This window comes from Notamacropus eugenii, chromosome 3 (assembly GCF_028372415.1).
Source record: "Notamacropus eugenii isolate mMacEug1 chromosome 3, mMacEug1.pri_v2, whole genome shotgun sequence".
Classification (NCBI taxonomy): domain Eukaryota; kingdom Metazoa; phylum Chordata; class Mammalia; order Diprotodontia; family Macropodidae; genus Notamacropus; species Notamacropus eugenii.
Genome location: NC_092874.1, coordinates 456,882,375 through 456,891,757, shown reverse-complemented (window position 1 = coordinate 456,891,757; position 9,383 = coordinate 456,882,375).

Here is a 9,383-nt window from a genome sequence, read left to right as displayed (position 1 = left end):
TTTAGCACTTAGTGGATTATCAATCTCTTTTTACAAATGAGTACACTGGCAAAGAGTCACCAGTCCAAGGTCATACAGCTAGTAAATTTCGGAGGTCAAATTTGAAACCAAGTCTTCCTTTCTCCAAATCAAGTATCATACTTCATCTACTATCTTGGATACCGGAAGTGATTCCTTAAGGCAATACATTTCTCTACTAACCATTCCATCTCTGAGGTCTATACAATCATTTAAGCCACATTCTCTCTATACTTGTTACTGCCCTTTACTGCCCTCTTCCTACTTACTCAATAGTTTTAGTACCTGAGTTGTTTACTTCCTGTCTAAATCATCTCCAGCCATCTTTTTAGTATTTTTAGTATTCATGTTAATGATCCCTCTAACCCAGTCATGCAAATCTTCTACTTCCTCACCTCCAATGAGCTCCTTTTCCACCCCACTTCAACCAACCATAATTTGTCATTTCCACATGTAATATCTCAGCATCTTACTGGAACTGTATCACCTCCAAGATTCCAAATTTTGAAATTATTCCCCATTATTCCAACCTCCCATCTACCCATTTCTCCTGTTCCCTCATTTTCAAAATCTTCCTTTTTGCCCCCATTATTATCTCTGACCTTCTGGTTATTTTCTTTTCTCTTGAGCCGTCTCCCCCATTCCAACTTCACAGGCTTCCTTGCTTAGCCTTGACTTTATGGTCTGTCACTTTAAATAATTCACCACCCCATAATCCCTGGCCTCCATGACTCTTTACCATTTCCAATAAACAATGTCATCTTGGGAAACCCCCAGTAACTGATTTCTTTGCTCATGCTCTCAATCAGTTGGATTCCAGGAGAAAGTCATGAAGTAGACATGCCACACGGTTAGGCTGTAAGGCGGACCTCTTATGGAGTATCTCAGGGCTTCAGGAAGCTCCCTAAGGATAGGTCTTGCCTCACATGGACAACCTACAAATGTGACAGACAACTTGGCACCTGAATTCAGTTCTTGCCCTCCAAAGGTGCCCTTCACAATTGTCCTTTGCCTTCCTCATAGTCAATCAATGACTGTCACTCTTCAGGATATATAACACCTGGCCAGCTTAGCAATGTAGACTAATGTCTCCAAGCCTCAGAGACACAGAAACATCCTGGCAGTTAGCTCACATTTTTCACACTACTTACTCAGCCAATAAAGCTTTTCATGTGAGACAGCATCAGCCACCATGCTAAACTTCCTGCTGTCAGCAAGCTTGGGTTGCTTATGTAGTCAAGAAGGTCTGGGTTCAAATCCTAATTGTAGTACTTAGTAGCCATGTGACCATGGCAAATTCATTCACTTTCTCTATATTTAAACTTCTTCATCTGTAAAATGGTGCAAACAATTGTAATAGAGTTATAATAAATAATAATGATAGAGTAGGAGCAGCCAAGAGCATGTTTATAGCATCTTAAAGTTTGCAAAGTGCTTTCCAGCTATGACCTCATTTGATCCTCACAACAACCCTGGGAGCTAGGTCTTATTATTCCCATTTTACGGAGGAGGAAAGTAGGTCAACAGTAGCCATTTGATGTGTCTGAGGTCAATCCAGGTCTTCCTGCTTCCAAGCTCAGCACTCTCTCCACTGTACCACCTAGCTTCATGTACAAGGTCATTCTAAGACTTTAATGAGATAATACACACAAAGCACTTTGTAAACTTTTAGAAGCTAATGGACTTCCTTGATCAATCTATAAATCAGTCAACAACCATTTAATAAGTGAGTCCTATGAACCAGGCTTTATGGCAGGCACTGGATCAGAAAGATAGAATACAGTCAGTTCATCACCAATCCTTCCCAAATAGTGTTAATGCATTCTGATAATGGCTCATTAGCATCACCTTTGCATGTGAGAGTCAACACATCATTTCTACCCACCCACTCTGCCCCCCATGGACTTGGTTATTCCAAACATTTTTCCTTATCACATTTTCTTCAAGGAAAATCTTTAAATTATTTTTTTTTAAAGATGGAATACTTTATTTCTAGATATTTTACATCCTGAGTCCAAACCTAGGCAGTACAGTTCTGTTAATACTACTTATTACTACATGTAATGACAGGGATGGTAGAAAAACACGTATAATTACTATTCAAAACAAACAAAATTTAGTAGACAGCATGGATAGATTTACAAAAAGCTCAATTTTAGAGGAAAACTATTTGCATGGCACTCCTTTTCTCTAGGATTTTATGATCTCATTAGTCAGTAAAGAGGATTTCAATGTGAACTTAGAGGTGGCCTTCTGACCTCAATTAAGTAGGGATAGCCCCTCAAAAGTGCTCTCTCTGTCTGTATTTGCACTACAAATGCAGCCCCCTGAGAGCCCTGAGGGCTAACCATGATGACCAATTAGCTATTGCCAACAGATATTTAAAGAAGGCTCAATGATCCACTTATTTATTCCAGGGAACACAAATGTGTCTATGCTTGTCAATGAACGTTCTGGCTTCTCTCTCTCTCTCTGTCTTTCTCTCTCTCTCCATTCCCATCCCCCTTATTATAAGCTTTTCCTTTTCTTCCCTCTGCAGGGTGATTTAGCATGTTATTGGACCCAGTTCTGTATTTTGATCCATAGGCTGATGATTCAGAAATAGTCCTTATTCCAGGTACCACATCTGAGGTTCAAAAGCCAGACATTCAGTAAGCCTGATTATCTCTGAGTCTTGTGGCTCAAACTAGAAAATAAAACTCTCCTCCTGGGAAATAATGTTAAACCCCAATTCTAAGCTAGCTGATGTCGGAGGATGGAGATTTTCCCAGTAGAGCCCACACAGAGCTCCTTGCCTTTCAATAGAAAAGCTTCCACCTGCCTATCTTGCTCTGCTTTCCATTTTTTCCTCTTAGATCTATCACCTTGATAGCTGTCTTATTAGCTGAAATTAGTACAGCTGTGTTTTAACCCCTCCTTCTTGGTCACTTATCATCTGGCGTCCTGACTCCTACTATAATGGGAGTTTGTTCTTAAAGAAATGCTCCTCTGTCCACAATTCTGACTCACAGTTCTCTTACATAAAGCTTATTGTGTAGGGTCAATATCCAATTATGTAACATCATTTCTTCCACTGAGATAAAAACCATTATGAATCAAGTTGCAAATACATTTGGTGTGCTGCCTGCTTTGGGACAAAAGTATTGAAATTTGAAGATTTAGAAAAAATTTGGTGGTTACCTAATACTCTCCTGCTCCATTAAAAAACATTAATTTGCCAAGTCTTTATTTTCAATAAAAGTATCATATATCCATATTTGCAATGGGAGAATATGGAACCTTGATTAGGGCTGTTCCCTTGCTTCAATACTGTAGGGATCTGCAGTTTCATCAGTTTAGGTGTTCCCACCACCATCAACCTTTTATCTTTGGAGCCCCAGACTTTCTTACAGTGCCTGGCATGTACTATGTTCTTAATAAATGCTCATGACATGACTGGCAGAGACAGAGTAAGGTGAGAAAGGAATGTCTTTCACCCATCTTTTCTGACAGCCTTACTTTCTTATTTCATCTGCTTAGTAAAACAGAACAGAAACCGATTGGATTTCAGGGTTTTTATATAAAAAACTTGAGTAATTTAGGATCCTTCCCTTCTCTCCAAATGTCAATTATCTTATATTATGTAATTGAATCACTTGGAAATTTGTCTCAACTTTCCACTTTGCAATCAGAGTAGACATGAGTTATGGCATTTCTTGAATTTGGAATGGACCCCAGCAGGCATGACTGGATGTGAGATTGCACTGATCTATTGTCTGCATGGATTCCATAGTATTAATAGATGCATGAGTGAGTCAATTCTGGTGCACCACTGTGGGTGGGTTAGTGAACCAAATTAATCAATACAACTGACCAAGACGGGCTTGTTTCTGTCTTTCTGAACTCTCTGGGTTGGGTTGCAGATACAAAGGGGTTGTCTCTCAAGCCATTTTTTTTTCCTGGGGAGCTTTTCACTTTTTGCTGCTCAGGCTTACTTTAGCACATAGAATTTTAGCGGTAGAACCAGAGTAAACACATAATAGCAATTTTGACTAATGTTCAACATTAAGCTCTTTTAACAAATCCAGTTGAGTTTCTCATTTTTGAGGGTTGTCCTTGATATTGACTTTACAATTAAGAAACAGTGTTTTGTTCTGTATATAGGAAATAGGAGGAAAAAATGAGTTTAGTAATGAAATTCATTCTTGGGTTTATTCTTACATACACATATATGGACACATATACAGACTCCTTTAAAATAGAGATACAAGGTTGAATTCATTTAAAACAATACCTTTAATGTTATTTAAAGGAAAAAAATGCTTATACTGTTCTCTAACCAGAGTATACATATGTTAAAGCAAAGTCATAACTTTTTTTTAAAGTAGAAAACATTTGAGATGAGACACTTGAAATTAAAATCTTTTACAACTAGAACTATATAAAAACAATACAATTGAAAGTATATAAAATGAAAAATCAGGGCCTTGCCCCCTAAAAAGGCTTTCTTCTGGTGTATTTTCCAATTATGGATCCATGAATGATACATCAGGTGTGAAATTATTCTAGATCTATCCTAATACCTGATGCCATTTGGACCTTTATCAATTTATCAGTTAAAATATTAAGTAGTCAGATCAATGATGTCTTTTTAAGCAAAAATAGAAATGAAATCTCTTGCTTCCGGAATCCGTGACTATCTCCTCATTCTGCTCCCTACCTCACGAAAGTTCTTATAACACTTTATGAAAGCCATCTGTTTTATTTTCTGGTCTAAGTGAAACACCAGTAAATTTGAAGTAATAATAACAAAGCTGGCATTTATATACTGCTCGAAGATTTGGAAGCACTTTAAACACATTCTCTCATTTCATCCTCACAATTACCCAGGGAGGCAAATGGTATTAACATCTCCATTTGGCAGACAGAAAAGGTGAAGTTCAAAAAGATTGAGTGACTTGGCTGTGGTCACGCAGTGAAAGCTGGAGGGAGCTGAGCTCAGGTGTTTCTTGACTCTAACTCCAGGGGCACCGAGGTGCCATGTGGAGGGAGCTTCAGACCTAAGTTCAAATCTAACTTCAGAGACTTAATATGAGACCCTGGCAATTCACTTAACTTCTGTCTTACTGTTTCTTCAACTGAAAAAAAGGGGATAAATAAGAGCTCCCAGAGTTGTTGTGGAGATAAAAGGAGATGATATTTGTAAAGTACTTAGCACAATCCCTGGCACATAGTAAGTACTTAGTAAATGTCTGTTTTTCCTCTTTCCTTTCTTCACATCATGGGTGAATGTAGACTGTTGGCAGCTGTAGGAGACAAGATGGGTTGGGCACAGGACTGGTCTTGGGGAGAGAAATACTTGGGTTTGAGTACTGCTTTCTGTCTGTCTCTCTCTGTCTCTGTCTCTGTCTCTGTCTCTGTCTCTCTCTCTCTCTGTGATGTGATGAGACCACGGGCAAGTCTGTCTTGCCCCATCCCCACGCCCAAGTAACTTTTTAAGGACATAAATGGTATGGTGGACAAAAGTCACTGGTTCTAGATTCAGAGGACTTGGGTTCCTATTCTGTCTCTAAAGCTTACTACTGGTGAGGACATGAGCAAGTTAATTACCACCCCCGAGTCTCAGTTTCTTCATTTGTGAAATAAAGAGGCTTAGATTAGATGCCTCTGAGGTCCTTTCTAGCTCTAGGGTGTTTTTACACTGGGATTACTCTAGTAATATATGAAACAAAAGAAAATAGAAGGAAAGAGAAAGGAAGGGAAGAAAGAAAATGAATTCTGTTCTCTAAAGGTAGGATTTGAGCTGAGTCTTGGAGGAAGGCAGAGATGAGGAGGGAGGGCTTTCCAGGCATGAAGTGTGACTTGTTCAAGGAATCGCTGATAGGCTAGTACTGCAGAGTATGTGGAGGAAAGGAAAAGGTAAGAAGTATAGAAGGGTGGGAATTGCCAAGGGGTTTGAATATCAAACAGAGGAGTTTATATATGGTCCTAGAGGCAATAGGGAACCACTGTAGTTGATTGAGTAGGGGAATAACATGGTTGGATCTATACTTTAGAAAAATCACTTTTGTGGATGAATGGAGGAGGGACTGGACTGGAGAGAGACTTGAGGCTGGCAATACTCCAACAGGCTATTGCAATAGTCTAGGTGAGAGGCCTGAAATAGGATTGTGGCAGTGCCAGGAGAACAAAGGGGACACATAAGAAAGATATTATAAGGGTGGAAATAACTAGTCTTAACAACAGGTTGGATCCATAAGGTGAATTTGAGTAAAGACTTGAGGATGATGCCAAGATTGTGGGGCTAGTGACTGAAGGAATGATGGTACCTCAATGGTAAGAAGAGAGGAAGAAGGGGAGGCTTGACAGGAAAGATAATGAGTTCTGTTGTGGATATGTTTAGATTGAGATGCCAATAAGATATTCAGTTGGAAATGTCCAAAAGGCAATTGGAGATGTGAAACTTGAATACAGAAGAAAACACACACGCAGAAAGATATGATTATGTATGTATATCCACACACATATATATGTCATATATTGCAAATGTAGTGATGTATGTATATATTACTAAGTGATATATATAGCATATATATATATTTATAATGTGCTAGATCCTTTATAAATGTTATCTCATTTTATCCTCACAACAATGCTAGATGCTATTATTTTCTCCATTTTACAGTTAAGGAAACTGAGGCTGAAAAGGTTAAGTGAATTGCCCAAGGTCATACAGCTGCTAAGAATCTGAGGCCACATTTGAACTTGGGTCTTCCTGACTCCAGGTCTGGATATCTCTATCTTTCATTATACAGTTATATATACATATACACAGATGTATGTAAATAAATGCATGCAAGCATACGTTCCCAGTTATATCTCTTTGTCTCTACTTATCTAGGAATCATCTTCAGAGAGATGATAACTGAATCCATGGGACTTGAGGACATTAGTCAGTAAGAGAGTAGAAGGAGAAAAGAGCCTAGGACAGCCTTGGGGAATCCCCAGGGTTAGTGAGTTTGATATGGATGAAATTCCTCAAAAACTCCAGCAAAAACAAAAAAGTCTTCCAGCAAAAGAAAGAGCAGTTAGGCAGGAGGGGAGCCAAGAGAGGGTAGTGTCATAAAAAACAAGGGAAGAGAGAATTTCTGGGAGGACAATATTAAGGGTTGCCTAAAGTCAAGGAGGCTGAAGATTAAGGAAGACCTGAATTCCAGTCACTTTGGACATCCCCTAGTTATGTGACTCCCAGTAAGCCAATTAATCTCTGACTACCTACCTGCAAGCAACTAATACACATTTGTTTTTGTTTTTGACATGGCCTAAGGGAGAATTTATTTTGTTTGACTATGCATACTTGTTACAGGAATTCTGCTTTTCCTTTTTTTTCCAGTTGGGAGGAAGTTGAGCTAGGAGGAAAAGAAAATAAATGTTTGTTAACTGGGAAAAAGAAAATGCAATTAATTAAATTTAATTAATTAAAGAACAAGAGTAGTTGTTGATATGTGTTGGAGGAGGGAGTTTCCTCACCAGCACTTGCCTACCTGTTTGAAATGACCAATCTGGACCCTCCCCTCCAGAAAAGCAAAAGTAAAAAGGGTGATAGATATATGTTCTGGGCATCCAAAATCAATGTTACCATTATCAAGCCCATCTATCTCCAAATGTTATCCATCATAGTGAAGACTTAAATGATTATTTTCCTGAGTCTTCTCTGTAAAATGGACAAATAATATCTAGTATACTTACTTTACACATAGCATTATGAGACTCAAATAAGATTTGGTATAAAACCCTTTGATGACTTCAAAAGCACTGTATTAGACTTAGTTAACATAATCTTCAGAGTAAAATAAAACAAAGCATAAAAGAACAATAACATTACCAACAAAACCACAGAAAATTTTATAGGTAATCTCTACTCTAATTTGCTTATTTAACAGTAGCTTGGCATACAGTATGGAACCAGTAGAATGTATTGCTCTAATATACAAGATATCAAAGGGTGCTTTTTTTTTTTTAAATGAAAAATGTTCATTTTCACCGTCCCCTTTTGAACATGAATCAAGCTAAACAAAAAGTCTCCCAGGAAAAGAAAGAGACGTGGAGGACATCAAGAAGGCTGTGTCTGTGGTCTGAGAAGGACAAATATATGAGAATGTCATTTGCTAAAAGGTAAGAGTCACAGGTATTCTCCTTTCCTTTCATTTTATATAGCTGTGGTCAATTTCATAGCCGCTACAAGTCCTGAACGGGGAAATTGGAAAACTGCAGAATCCATTTGCAGAAGTGAGGTTCTATTTTCTCTTACACCTCTTTCATCAGAGTTGCTATCACTCTTGTGTTGTGTGGCATTATTATCGACAGGAGTCAGGGACTGCTGATAATTGTGAAAAAAAGCTGACGCTTTTTCTAGATGTGGAAACAGAGAATACAAGGGGCCATAGCTTCATCTTTCAAATATGCTTCTTTAATAAGCTATCTGTCCTTCATTCTGGCTAGCTTTTAAATATAAAAGCTGCATCCCACCCTGGTTTTCCACAACTGTGTGATGATCTTCATAGATTTTAACCATTAAGTTTTATAGTAATAAATAAAGTATTAAAACTTTGCCTAATTTGAACATATATACATACATTTCTGTCTGCATTTGTCTGTCTATCTATCTATCTATCTATCTATCTATCTATCTATCTATCTATCTATCTATCTATCTATCTATTTATCCATCCATCCATCCGTCTATCTGTCTTTTACCTGCCCTCTTATTATGTAGGGAAAAAAAACAGTGAAAGGATATCATTGGAGAACAATCAATGGCAAAACAGACAGGCTGGTCAAGAAGTACAACTTGGGGTAATTAATGGTTGTCCAAATACTCCATTGGTATTCAAGGTCAAGAGATCAAGAGGAAAGCTCTAAGTACATTGGACAGATCCCTATTTGTGATATCAGGAGCACATGGCAAGAGCCACAGATTCACAAAACCGTAGCATTTTAGGAATTGAACTAGACGGGTAGGTCCAGAGGTGTCGTGATCTACGTTATTGGAATCTACTTATTGATAGCTTTGTTAGGATGGTTGGATCAAATATGATTCCTCTGTTCGGAATTTAAAGCCATTCACAAACTGGCTTCAGCTGATGTTTTCTGAATTGTTATTCATTACTTCCCTTCATATACCCCATGGATTGGTCACAATAGCCTTTCTACTGTTCCTTCTGTATTGTGTTCTGTCTCTTGTCTCCTTGCCTTTGCATTGATTATCCTTTATGACCAGAATACATTTCTTCCTTCTCTCCACATGCAGACCCCCTAGTTTCCTTAAGAACTCAGCTCTACCATGACCTATCTTTTACACAGGGTCATAAGACCACAGACCTAAA